The sequence below is a fragment of the Macrotis lagotis genome, chromosome 2, assembly GCF_037893015.1.
Source record: "Macrotis lagotis isolate mMagLag1 chromosome 2, bilby.v1.9.chrom.fasta, whole genome shotgun sequence".
NCBI lineage: Eukaryota > Metazoa > Chordata > Mammalia > Peramelemorphia > Peramelidae > Macrotis > Macrotis lagotis.
This window is the reverse complement of record NC_133659.1, coordinates 169,131,143-169,144,838: the sequence shown is the minus strand read 5'-3', so window position 1 is coordinate 169,144,838 and position 13,696 is coordinate 169,131,143. Positions and strand designations below refer to the sequence as shown.

Genomic DNA, 13,696 nt, shown 5'->3' with positions numbered 1-13,696 from the left:
TCTCTCTCTGTCTCTCTGTCTCTCTGTCTCTCTCTCTCTCTCTCTGTCTGTCTGTCTGTCTGTCTGTCTGTCTCTCTCTCTCTCTCTCTCTCTCTCTCTCTCTCTCTCATTAATCCTTCCCTTCCCTCCACCCCACCCCCAGCCCCTTCTGCTCACTTCCTTTGATGGATGTCATTTTGGAGAGACAGGGAGGTCTGATTGGGGTGCCCTGATTTCTTCGGACCAAATGAAAGGCGGGTGGGAAGGAAGGCTAGAGGAACCGGTCCGGAAAGGCCATTTGACTTTTTCATGAATGAATTCCGAGCTGCTGAGCTCCGAAGAGGGTTCTCGTATAACTGGAGCTGGGTACAGGGTATTCCGACGGGGAGGACGCCCATCCCAGCCGCACATTCAGGTAGCTCTGCTCTTTGGCCCCTCCCGCTCCGGTCATTTTGTTCCTGGCCTCTCCCGCCGGACAGGAGCGGGTGGAGTAGGATTCGGATCCACACTCGGGATCCTGCTGTCTCGAGCCACATAACAAAACCACTTTTAAAGGGTTCCAGAATCTTGAATATTTCCCAGTTCTTCCCCCGCAAGACCCCGTTCGCTCAGATGCCGTCAGACTCCGGCGCTAACCAGGAGGTTTCGAGCTCTCCTCGGAAGCAAAAGCTCAACCTTAAAACTGCGAGGTTGGACCCGAGGACCCCTAGAATAAAGACCCTGCCCCCCACCCTCTTTCTGTCTTTCCCCTCCGCACCGGAAAGACTCACGGGTCTCCCCATCTCAGTCTATGAAACTGCGTGCTCCACCGCACATGGGGTGGAGAGTAAACGGCCCACTGGGACCTGTCGGACTGGTGGGAGGGGAGGGGCCCAGAGTGGATTTACGTCCGTCCCTAATCTTCGATTTCAATCTTTTTTCTCTTTCTGCTTTGCTTTTTATCTGTCCTTGTCTCTCTCGGTTTCTACTTCAATCTTTTGTCTATTTTTGCCTATTCTTATCTCAGTGTTTTTTCCTTGGTTTCTGTGTCTATCTTTCTCTGTCTACGAGTCTGTCTCTTTCAACTTTTAGCCTCTAACAATCAGCACCAGCCTCATATGTGAAGCTTTCCATCGGGCAGATGATAAGAACATTTCTTGAAAACCAGACAAAGATGCCTTTCCTTCCTTCCACTTAGAGTCTCCTCATTTCTGGATGAGAGGTATAAGGTCAAGAATGCTGAGAACAAAGGACACTTCTGGGATTAACAGGAATTGGACAGGTCAGACTTTCCCCGTTCTGGGAGATCATGTGAAGGGGAGAAATTTAAATGAAGGATCAGAAGACCTTAGGAAGCTTCCTTCTGCCTAACATCTTCAATGCCTTTGTCCCCCAGATACCTCAGAAAGCATTAGACATAGGTGATGGGAACAGTTGTGGGAACTAGGAAAGTCTTTATACAAAGAAAGAGGAGAGGGGTGGCTAGGAGTGTGACCTTGGGCAAGTCACTTAACCCCATTGCCTTGCCAAAAAAGAAAAAAAAACAAGAAAGAGGAGAATCGTTTGGAGAAGAGAAGTTCATGGAAGAGGCAACTGAGGGGAGGATTTAGAATTTTTTCCTCAAATCTCGGAGTTCCCATTTCCTGGTTGTCAAATGCACCTACTGAAATGATTTGGTAAGGAGCAGGAACCATCTGTATGTGCAATTCTTTTCTTCCCCTCCCCCCCAAATATTCATTTTTACTGGACCCAGCATCTACTTGTTCTTGTTTAGGAAAAGGAGGAGCAAGAGTGGTTGAGTCTTACTTGCCCCTCCTTTTCCTAAACAAGAACAAGTAGATGCTACAATATAGGACCTTGCCAGATACCCTTTGAGCAACCTGACCCCACTCTCAAATCTGTGGGGGCTACTTCATTTGCTAACAGCCCTTGCATAGAAATCTTCCCCATCCCTTCCAAGTCTAAGAAGTGAGTTTCTTTGAATAGTATAGGTAGGGTAGGGGAATCTGACTTGTGGAATTGTGTCACTCCCTGCCCGCCCCCAATCCCATAACAATACAGATGGGAACTTCAGTCAGAGATTACTCACTTCACAGATTCAGACCTTCCTTGTTCCAAGGACACTCACCCCTCCACAAACACATGAACACAGACACATAAACCAACCCTACATTCCGGTAACCCCTGGCCCAAGATCACACAACTCTACTGAATCATTTTCATCCTCCCAGACTTGTTGAAGAGGGAGCATCTATACCAGACCCTCACCCCGTTCTTGTATCATATTCCCTTTTACTTCTGGTTTCTCCAGGCCCCCCAAGTCCAAAGTCATTTGGGTATTTTATGACCCTGTAACTAGAAAGACTTAGAAATCTAAAATTGCCAGCTTTGGAATCAGATTTTGGTGCTGCCATTTACCACCTCTGAAATTTTGAGCCTCAGTTTTCTCTTCTATAAAAGGAGGGAAATTGTACTAAATGACATAAGATTCTTCCTACTCTAAATCTTTGGTCCTTTGTTTCTCTGTAATGCTCACCTTGGTGAAGACTGCTTTCTCTGAAGTGAGCTTGCAAAGATGATGCTCAGGGGAGTTTTGACTGCTAAACTGGGTGACAGATGAAATAGAACAGATTGCAGGGGAGGAAAAGACATAACCTGAAGAGGGAAAGAATAGTAAGTTTCTAGACGTTAAGAGTTTAAGTGGTTGTTGAACAAATTCCTTTCGTGTGGGTCAAGAGGAATTTGGACACATCTGAGAGTTCAAAAATCTCACTTTTGAAAACAAGCCAGTTATGAAACCAAGACTAAGAATAAGGAACGGTACCAATTCTACCAATTGTACCAAAATGTACCATAGCACTTTGTTCTTTTATATGGGTACATTATATCCATCACATAGGCAGATAATACAATTTTGGACAATAAAAGAAATCTGATCTTGAATAAGTAGCTCCTATCTTCTATCTCTGATATATACTCACAGATTATTTCATTATTCATCGGTGATCTTCAAGTACTGTTCACTTGGTTCCCCCTTATGTAGGTTCAACTTATGTCGAAATACAGCTGAGCCTTCTCTGGGTCCCAGTTTCTACAGTTCAACCCCTTTCCATTTGTAAAGAATTAATAGCATTCCTTAGAACAACATGTTGGAGAGCTCATCTTTAGCTTTTGGCTCAGTGGTCTGGAGGTTCAGCTCATAGATTTAGAGATGGTCTAGTTACCTCTTCATTTTCTATTCATTCATTCATTCGTTTATTTATTTATTTATTTATTTGTTTGTTTGGATTTTTCAAGGCAATAGGGTGAAGTGGCTTGCCCAAGGCCACACTGCTAGGTAATTATTAAGTGTCTGAGGTCAGATTTGAACCCAGGTACTCCTGACTCCAAGGCCGGTGCTCTATTCACTGCATCACCTAGCCACCCCTCCCCCTTCATTTTTCATATGAGGAAGCTGATGCCTGGTGAAATTAAGCAACTTGTTTAATTTTCCATAGATCATAAGCAACCGTACTATCAGTAATCAGATTTCTGGTTCAAAGCCCAGTACTCTTTCCACATTGCCTCTTCCCAACAGGTAACTGTGTGCTGATCTGTATTTCCAGTGGTTGGACACTTTATGGGGACCTGTATATCTTTTGGCATTCATTATATCCAGGCCTAATTGGTTTCTTTTAGTTGCCCACATTGAATTTTTCAAATGTAACAGAGTAAGTCTTTGTGAGCTATTATTTGTGAACCACCACTTCACCATCTCTTGCTGTCGGCCTGTCTGCTGAGAGAGTATGATAGGACTTTCCTTCTTTTTCTCTACTCACAACATAGAGTAGGCCCAGGTGCTTCCCATTCTCCTGCATCATAGAATGTTGTTGTTTTTCAGTTGGGTTCAAACTCTTTAGACTCTTCCTGACTCCATTTGGGATTTTCTTGGCAAAGATACTGGAGTGTTTGTCATTTCCTTCACCAGTTCATTTAACACATGAGGAAATTGAGGCAAACAGGGTTAAGTGACTTGTCCAAAGTCACACAGCAAGTAAGGGTCTGAGGCCAGATTTGAACTCACAAAGATAAATCTTCCCAATTCCAGGTCAGGCATTTCATCCACCATACCCCTTGTAGAGAAAATGAATCCATGGCGCACAGGGTAGAAGGTGAGGTGGTACAGATAGGTAGCACAGTAGATAGAGTAATAATAGGCCTAGAGTTAGGAAGACCTGAGTTTAAATCTAGTCTTAGACACTAGGTATGTGACCATGGGCAAGTCACTTAACCCTGTTTGACTCAATTTCTTCATCTGTTAAATGAGCTGGCGAAGGGAATGGCAGACCACTCCAGTATCCTTGCCAAGAAAATTCCAAATGTGATCATGAAGAGTTGGACACCACCGAAAATGAATCAACAACACCCTAGTAGCAGTGCTGTTAAGTCAAAGGGCATGCACAGTTTAATACCTTTTTAGGCACAGTTCCATAACTGAACAGCAACAACAACAATAATAAAAAAGGTGGCAAAGCTGCCCCCTGAACCTGATTGGCCCTTGTTTTGCTGACACAACTTTCTGGCCAGCCTAAGGGTGTAAAAAGTTATATGTAGTCTAGGCCTCCTGGACTTGGTGAATTTCTGACAATCATGCCAATCAACCATGTCCTTCTCCATCTTTGGTCCTGATGACCAGACTCATTTCCATATGGGCAGGCTTCCAGAGAAGCTAAGGGCCCTTGGATCTTTGCTGCATATCTCTGCTATATTAGGGCAAAGGAAAATCTCCTTTTTCAAACTGTTCAGTTGACTCAAGTGCCTCCTTTTGCCTCAGAATCAAACCCTAAACTAAGAGTGCTGACAATAAAGCCACCTTCGATAGATAGGATAATGGGTTTTGGGATCATCTCACTGAGTTTACCCCAGTATGTCAGCAGATGTAAAGTTATTTTGTGAACAAGGACCAAAATACACATAAAGTAAAGCATAGGGGTGGCTAGGTGGCGCAGTGGATAAAGCACTGGCCCTGGAGTCAAGAGTACCTGGGTTCAAATCTGGTCTCAGACACTTAATAATTACCTACCTGTGTGGCCTTGGGCAAGCCACTTAACCCTATTTGCCTTGCAGAAAACCTAAAAAAATAAATAAATAAAATAAAGTAAAGCATAATATGTCACACACTAGTAGAATATGTCAGGGGATTGAAACCTGTGACCCCACCCCTGACAAGCTGTCTTTGCCTATCTTTGAAACTCCATTTACTGGTCTTATTGCCTTACCAAGGGCAGCTGGATGACAGGATGGCTCTGCAGTCCTGAAGACCTGAGTTCAAATTTTCAGACACTTATTAGTTGTGTGACCCTGAGTAAGTCAGTTAACATTGTTGGCCTCAGTTTCCTCATCTGTAAAATAATCTGGAGAAGGAAATGGCAAACCACTCCAATATCTTTGGCAAAAAAGCCCATATTGGGTTGGACATGAATGAAATAATTCAATAACAATTGTCTTATCAGTAAATTATTGGTAAATTACCATTTATTTTTTGTTATGCAAGAGAATATGACTATCTATACTTTCCACCTATTGATAGACTGAGGGCAAAGATTGTCTCATTTTTGTATTATATACCCATTGTCTGGCATAAAGTAGGGGTTTAATAAATCAGTGTTGATTAATTGATCCTAGTTCTGCCATTTGGGTCCAAAGAAAATAAGACTGTGTTCTTCATGCCAGCCCTTTAAGTATACATGTATATATGTGTATATATAAACATATGTTTACACTATGTTTACACACACATACACAATTTAAATTTTCTCTCATTTGTTAGGTCTATAATCCTGGGAAAGTCACTTAACCTTCTTTTCTCATCTATATATTATATATAATATTATTATATAATATGTTATATGACAGGTATATTTATTATTATATTATAATTATATTATATTAAATATTACCCCTCTCCCAGGGTTGTTGTAAGATATAACTGCTTTGCAAACCTATATAAATGAGAGTTATTCAACTTAATAATAAAGAGCTCAGGGCTTGGAGGGAAAAAAAGGCTACCCACAACTTAGTCTGGAGATTGCACGGACTCAGTCCCCCTCCCCCCCAAAACAAGGCATTTCTGGAGGTCTCTAGGCTTGTAGGGATTCATCTGGGTCCTCCATACAAATATCAATAAAGGGGCCTAACACAGCTTAATAATAGAGCTCTAGAGTTGGGGGGGAGAGTGAACAATAAAGGCCTGGAGGTAGCTGGGGCTCAGTTCTACAAATTAGACATTTCCAGGAGGTCTCTCTGCAAGTGAAGGGGCCAAAGTAAGAGTAAATTTCACCTCCTCTTCCCTTCCACCAGAACTAGAATCCATGTTGTGTTTTCTATCTCTGTTCCCCCTACACTGCCATTCATCTTCAAAGATAAGTGCAAGCATTTTTCTAGTAATGAGACTTACATGGGATTAAGTGACCCTTGATGTCTTATCTTTCCCTTGAGAATTCTGTCTTTAGTAAGGTTGGAGGGTTCAGGGACCTTTGTCTGAAGCCTAAGGGGGTTTGGACCTTTGGCCCAACATCAAAGCTTCCTTCCAATGAAGTACTCCACTCCAGGAGGCTCAGGCCTGGATGGGGGAAGAGGAGGGGCTGCCCCACTGAATTAGGTTGGTATTGTGAGCCTCAGAATTTCTCCAGTTCCTTTCTAACAACTCTAAATGTATGCTTTTAAAAAGGGATAAATCCTCCAGTTTCCTTTCTTCCTTCCTGTCTTTATCTGGTCTTTCTTTTCTCTCTTTCTCTCTCTTCCTCCTTCCTTCCTTCCTTCCTTCCTTCCTTCCTTCCCTCCCTTCTCTATTTCTTTTTTCTTTCCTTTTTTTTTTGTAATTTCAAGTTAAGGGGAAAAATGGAGTGGGAGAAAATTGCAAAACTCTTGACTGAAATAAAGTTGTCAGAACCTCTGGGACTTGGAATTATTGTGGGGAAGTTGTGTTCAAAACCATCCTATAAATTTGATTCTGCAGCGCCTGAGGAGAGGGCAATTATCTTCCTCTGGGGCAGCAGAGTTCACCCATTTCTCTATCCATATTCTAAGGGAGTGACCTTAGCTCTTAGGTGGGTCACTCTATGGGTTTTTATTTTATTTTCCCATCTTTATCTTTGAACTCTCTTCCCATTCCCTGTTTCTAGCCGATAACAGTCACGGGCCTCTCTTTCTCACCTCTAAATCTTACCCTGAGGACAATAGGTTCTGATCTTCAGATATAATCACAGCAGGGTTGGGCTAGTTCACATCCAGATGATATACAGTTGTCTTACTCATAAACTGTACAGAATGCAAACAGAAAGGACCAAGCCCATGGATCATGTTAGGGTTGACACGAAAGAGGTGTCAACCTTCACAAAGGGACTCAGTTGGGATTAGAGGCAGATGACTGGGTTTAGGGAGGTTCCCTGTCTTCTATAATTTTCCCCTTCCCTAACCCTTGTTGCCTCCTCCCCTCCTCTCCACTTTCTCTTCCTTCTTTATTCATTGGTTCATATCACTGGACAGGTTCATATCACTAGGAATTCTAAGCTCTAATTCCAGGTCAGCCATTTGTTAACCACGTTACTTTGGATAAGTCCCTTAACCATTCTGGGCCTCAGTTTTCTCATTTAAAAAAATAGGGATAATAATTTCATCTGCCTTGTCCACCTTATAGTAAAGCTTATCTTAAGAAGGTATAATGAAATATTATATATGAGAGCACTTGATAATAAGAATTGACATTTGTATACAAATAAATATAGTTTTCATTATTCCTCCATTATATCTAGAGGCAACCAGGTGGCTCAATGACAGAACAGAACTTGGAATCAAGAACATCTATGTTCAGATCCAATTTCAGATGTTTACTAGCGCAGCAAGTCAAATAATCTTTATCTTAGTTTCCACATCTGAAAAGTGGAGACACAAAAGCCCTTATCTCTCTCACAATAGGGAGGATTTGAAGATTTGAGGATTCAATGAGCCAACATTTGTAATGTGCCTGGCCTAGATATTCTCTTTGTGACCTCCTCTGAAGTGCCTTGAATCCTCTACCCAACTCAAACTTTCCACCCAACCTGGATAGGTAGGAGAGAGTGGGGGGTGAGCTTTGGGGCCAACCGTTCTCCCCATTCACTTTGTCAATCTTTCCGTCTTGAGATTTAAATAATGCGGTCTCAGCTGCAAAATATTAAAGTAGCTGGCTGCTATGAAGGTGAGGCGTTGGAAAATAACTAGATGTTTATAAATGAGGGCTGCTAGGTGGCAAAGTGCATAGAGTGCTGGGCCTAGAGTCAGGAAAACTCTTCCTGAGTTCAAATCTGACTTTGAATACTTACCAGATCTATGTCCCTTGTGGGCAAGTTACTTAACCCTGTTTGCCTTAGTTTCCTCATCTGTAAAATGAGCTGGAGAAGGAAATGGCAAAGCAGTGTCTTTGCCAAATGTCTTTGCCCAGAAAACCCCAAATGAAGTCACAGAGATTGGACATAACTGAAAAATGACTGAACAACAAATAAATGTTTATTTATAATAATGAAAACAGGCAAATGATCTGAAATCAGACATAGGTTTGAAGAATATACTGTGGGATATGCTGCCCCATCAGGAAAACATTTGTCCCCTGCTCTTGAAGAAGTCCTTGACATTAGGGAGGTTGTGTTATGACTTGCACACAATTGGTTTTGAATGAGGGGAATGTTGTGCCAAGTTACCAGCCTCACTTTCTCCTCTGGAGCCATCTGGGAGCCAGATATGAACCAGGACAACTGGAGATGACCCTGAATGACAGGCAAATGTTTGAGGATGGTTTTGACTTCAGGGGCTGGAGCTCTACCCACCAGGTCATTTAGTTTTGTTTTAATTTCATCTCCTGGGAGGTGTGGGGAACTGTTCCATCATTCACTCCAGCCTCTCATCTTAGAAATCCCCACAAGTTTATACCAGGACATCAGTTAGGTAAGTGAGATCTTAAGATAACAAACTCTTCACTTTGTTATTGTTGTTGCTCAGTTGTGTCCAACTCTTTGTAATCCCATTTGGGGTTTTCTTGGCAAAGGTACTAAAATGGTTTGTCATTTCCTTCTCCAGCTCATTTTACAGGTATGAGGAAACTGAGGCAAACAAGGTTAAGTGACTTGCTGAGGATCACACTGCTAGTGTCTGAGACCAGATTTGAACTCAAGAAGAACCTTCCTAATTCTAGGCCAGTGCTAATCCACTGAATCTCTGAGCTGCTTGTAGTTTAACACAGGAAGAAATGGAGGTGAGGGAGGTGAAGCAATTTGCCCAAGATCAAACTGTGAGTGATAGATTAGAGCTTGGATCTTCTGATTTCAGATAACTAGTTAGCAGCTAGAATTTAGGACTCCTAATTCCTAGTCCTGGACTCTCTTCCCATAATACCATGCTGCACTTTGTGCATCCATTTTCCCTCTGGGTCATTTTTTTTAAAGAGTTTAAGCAGTTTTCTTTTAATTAGCTCTTCATTTATTGGATGTTCAGATCCTGAGGTTAAAAAATATTTAAACCAAAGCCTGCTCAGGCCTTACTGCCCTTGGATCTCAGGGGTGTTTTCAGGGATTAAATAAACAACAGCACAAAAAAACACTTAACCAATAAGCAAATTAACATAATAAGTGGACTGGGAATAACTCCAAACTCCTGTAAAAAAAAGTGTTTATTTTTGTTGTTTTTCAGTCATGTCTGATTCTCACTGAAACTGGGATTTCCTTAACAAAGATTCTGGAGTGGTTTGCGATTACCTTTTCTAACTCATTTTACAGATGAGGCAACTGAGGCAAACAGGGTGAAGTGACTTATCCAGGGTCATACAACTAGTAAGTATTTGAGGCTAGATTTGAATTCTAGAAGATGAGTCTTCCTGACTCCAGACCCAGCACTCCATCCATCATGCCTATAGCTGCCCTATAGGAGTTTATTATGGAGATCTGAGTGAGGGATAGCATTTCCCGGCATTCTTTCCCTTTCCCCAGATTATTGTGAGTCTCTCCCTAGAGCCCTGGCTCCCTGGCTTTGGGCCTGGATTCCCCCGACCTCTATATCCACGAATGGCTAGAGAAGAGACAATTCCAGTGTCCTGCTCAACAACTTCCCTTCCTGTCAAGGTTCAGGAGGGACTTTGAACTGCTTTCCCCTAATTCTCTTAGATAGCAGAGTTAAACTGGGAGGAAGAGAGTGAGAGTAGGTTATCAGGGTGGAGAAGATACTTTTCAGAGGGGGGGAGAAGGGTGTGAGAACTTTATGATCTCAAACCTTCTATAATCACAAAACTAAGGATCATGTGAGGTTGTGAGCTGATCCAACTATGCCCAAAGGGCTATAAAATTGTGCAACCCTTTAATCCAGCAATTCCACTACTAGGTCTGTATCCTAAACTGAGTATAAAAAAAGGGAAAAGTTCCACATTTAGAGCAGCTCTTTTTTGCAGTGGCAAAGAATTGGAAATTGAGGGGATGCCCATTAATTGGGGAATGGCTGAACAAACTGTGGTAAATGAATATGATGGAATACTATTGTTCTGTAAGAAAACACAAGCAGGTGGATTTCAGAAAAAAATCTGAAAAGACTTACTTGAACTGATGCTGAGTGAAGTAAGCAGAAATGGAAGAACATTGTACAAATTAACAGCACCATTATGTGATGTTTAGCTATGATAGATAACTCTTCTCATCATCACAATAATCTAAGACAATTCTAAAAAGAAGTTCAGAGAAAGAACTATGAAATCTGAATGCTGACAAAAGTATACTATTTTCATTTTTTAAAGATTGGTTTTGTTTTTCTTTTTTGGTTTTTTTCCCTTTTGTTCTGATTCTTCTTACACAATATGGTTAATATGGAAATATGTTCACCATGCTTATACATTTGTAACCTATATTAGCTTACTGAATGTCATAGGGAGGAATGAGGAAATAGAAAAATGTGGAACTCAAAATCTTTTTTTTTTTTTTTTTACTTTTTGCAAGGCAATGGGGTTAAGTGACTTGCCCAAGGCCATACAGCAAGGTAATTATTAAGTGTCTGAGGCCAGATTTTAACTCAGGTACTCCTGACTCCAGGGCCAGTGCTCTATCCACTGCACCACCTAGCCACCCCAGAACTCAAAAATCTTACATAAAATGAATGTTGATAACTATTTTTACTTGAAAGTGAAAAAATAAAATAAAAAATCACAACTATGGTCATCATAATAAAGGAAAAAATCCAAACCATGCTCTTCATCCCAGCCTTGCAGATATTTTCAAACATTCTCCCAGCTTTCTCTTTATAATATCTTGGCCACAAAACGGGCTATTATGTGTTTTCTTACTTACACTTATCATATGCAGAGAATGATGCCTTTCAGGTCCTCAATACTTCCTCGTTAATTTAAGTTAAGGCATTTGTTTAAAGAGATTATTGTGTTTCAGTGCCAATTCTTTGGGGAAGTTATTTTGGGGGAGAAAAATCAATGGTCAAGAAAAGAACTGAAGGATTTTCAAAGGTTGCTTTGATAAGAGAAGAACCCAGAATCCATTGCACCTGTTCTCCACAGAGCTGGAAGGGACTTCAAGGTCATTTAGTTCAATCTCCTTATTTATTTTACATACAGAAGCTGAGACTAGAGAGGAAGTCTGAGAGTAACTTCTCTTCCTCCCTTTGTTCAAGATGGAATGAATATCTATAATGCATCTTTAGGGGCAAGACCTTTTTTTTTCTTTTTCCATGGAGTAGGTGATGCAGCATTACCCCTTCTTTTTTTGAGGACTAACAAGAGTTTCTGTGATACAGAGTAGATAGGGTCAAGGGATCTGTTGAATTTGTCTGAGGGCAGAGATTGAATTGCCTGCCAGTTATGGGAGCAGCCCAATAAAATTAAGAAGAAATGGAAGTCTGCTAAAATTGACATAATGCATAAACTAAAGGGGAGGGGGGGAGAGAGAGACAGAGAGAGAGAGAGAGAGAGAGAGAGAGAGACAGAGAGACAGAGAGACAGAGAGAGACAGAGAGAGATAGAGACAGAGAGATAGAGGCAGAGAGAGAGAGAGACAGAGAGAGAGAGAGAGAGAGAGAGAGAGAGAAATTAGGGCACTTAGTATATTTGTAGCCATAGGCAAGCAAATGAGTGAACACAGAAAGAGGAATATGTAAATAGTCATGAAAGGACTTCAATAAAGTCCTTGAAACCACTGTGACTTAGGGCTAGAATATGACCAAGAACCAGAGTCAGATGCAGCAGTTCTCAGAGTAGAGTCTGATGACCCCTGGGGTCTTTGAGATGTTTTTGAAGAATCTACAATGTCAAAACTAATTTCAAACAATATGTTTCAGTTCCTAATACAATAAATATCAATAGATATAACCTACATAAACAAAACTCTTTGGGATCTCATTAAGTATAAAATTTAAGAACTACAAAGTTGACTCTGATTAACACTAAGGGAGAGAAGATCACCATCAGTTGGGACAATTTATTAGTTTCCATGCTTTTCCTATCTTTAATAAAGATATTTTCTTTGTTAAAAGTTTGTTAGTTTGTAGATATATAAGCATGGTAGAGAGATATGAACTACATTCAAATATACCTGGATCTGAACTATAAATGAATTAAGTCATTAAAAATTAAGAGAGGGGGGCGGCTAGGTGGCATAGTAGATAAAGCACTTTCCCTGGAGTCAGGAGTACCTGGGTTCAAATCTGGTCTCAGACACTTAATAATTACCTGTGTGGCCTTGGGCAAGCCACTTAAGCCCGTTTGCCTTGCAAAAAAAAAAAAAAAACAAACAAAAAACTTAAAACAAAAATTAAGAGAGATGGTTTGAAAATTGAAGCTCGTACATGGGAACTCAGATCTTGAACTATAAATTACACAGCTGAAGAAACCAAGATCCAGAAAAATGAAGTAACTTTCTCAAAATCACACTAGAAGCCAAACTGTCAGCCACAGCTGGTAAATCAATCCAGTGTCTCCTGACCCCAGGAACTTCTTTTGTGTATTTATGCATACCTTTATGAGCTGTTGTTCAGTCATGTCCTATTCTTTATGACATCAATTGAGATTTTCTTGGCAAAGATACTGAATAGTTTGCCATTTCCTTCTCCAGATCATTTTACAGATGAGGAAACTGAGGTAAACAGGATTTAGTATCTGCCCAGGGTCACACAGCCAGTGTCTAAGGTCAAATTTGAACTCATATCTTCCTGGCCCCAAGTCAAGCACTCTATCCAATGCACCATCTAGGGACTCTTATTATGTACTTCTGTGAATATTTAAAAAAATTTTTTTCTGTGAATGTTTTTAAAGAATTATTTTCCTTCAAGGCTCAGTTCAGGTGTTGCCTCCTCCATATCTCCTCCTTATCTTCCTTGTTGAAAGTATTCTTTCCCTTCTAAAGTTTTCCTATAACAAATTTGGATCTTTTCCCTAAGACCAATTATTTTATATTATATGTGTCTTTGTACATGTCATGGTCTCCTTTCCTAACTGGCTAAGGGTAAATTCATGGAAGGCAGGAATTTTAATTGTTTTATTGTAATTGTATAATTACTTTATTTGTGTATCCTAGTACCTAGCACTGTGTCCTAATACATAATAGATGTTTACAATTAATATTTATGAACTATGCGTGTGGGGAGCAAGGAAGTGGGTGTTTAGATGTGTGTTTATGAAACAACAGTGACCTCTGCTGTCTATGCTCACTGCACAAGTACAGTGACAGTAAATTGCATAAAT

The 13,696-nt window shown here is 40.8% G+C and overlaps 1 protein-coding gene across 1 annotated transcript in view; it reads left to right on the top strand.

Moving 5' to 3' along the window:
- LOC141513565 (gametogenetin-binding protein 2) overlaps positions 1–13,696 on the top strand; it is a 169,480-nt gene that overhangs the window by 69,979 nt on the left and 85,805 nt on the right. The window lies entirely within an intron of this gene.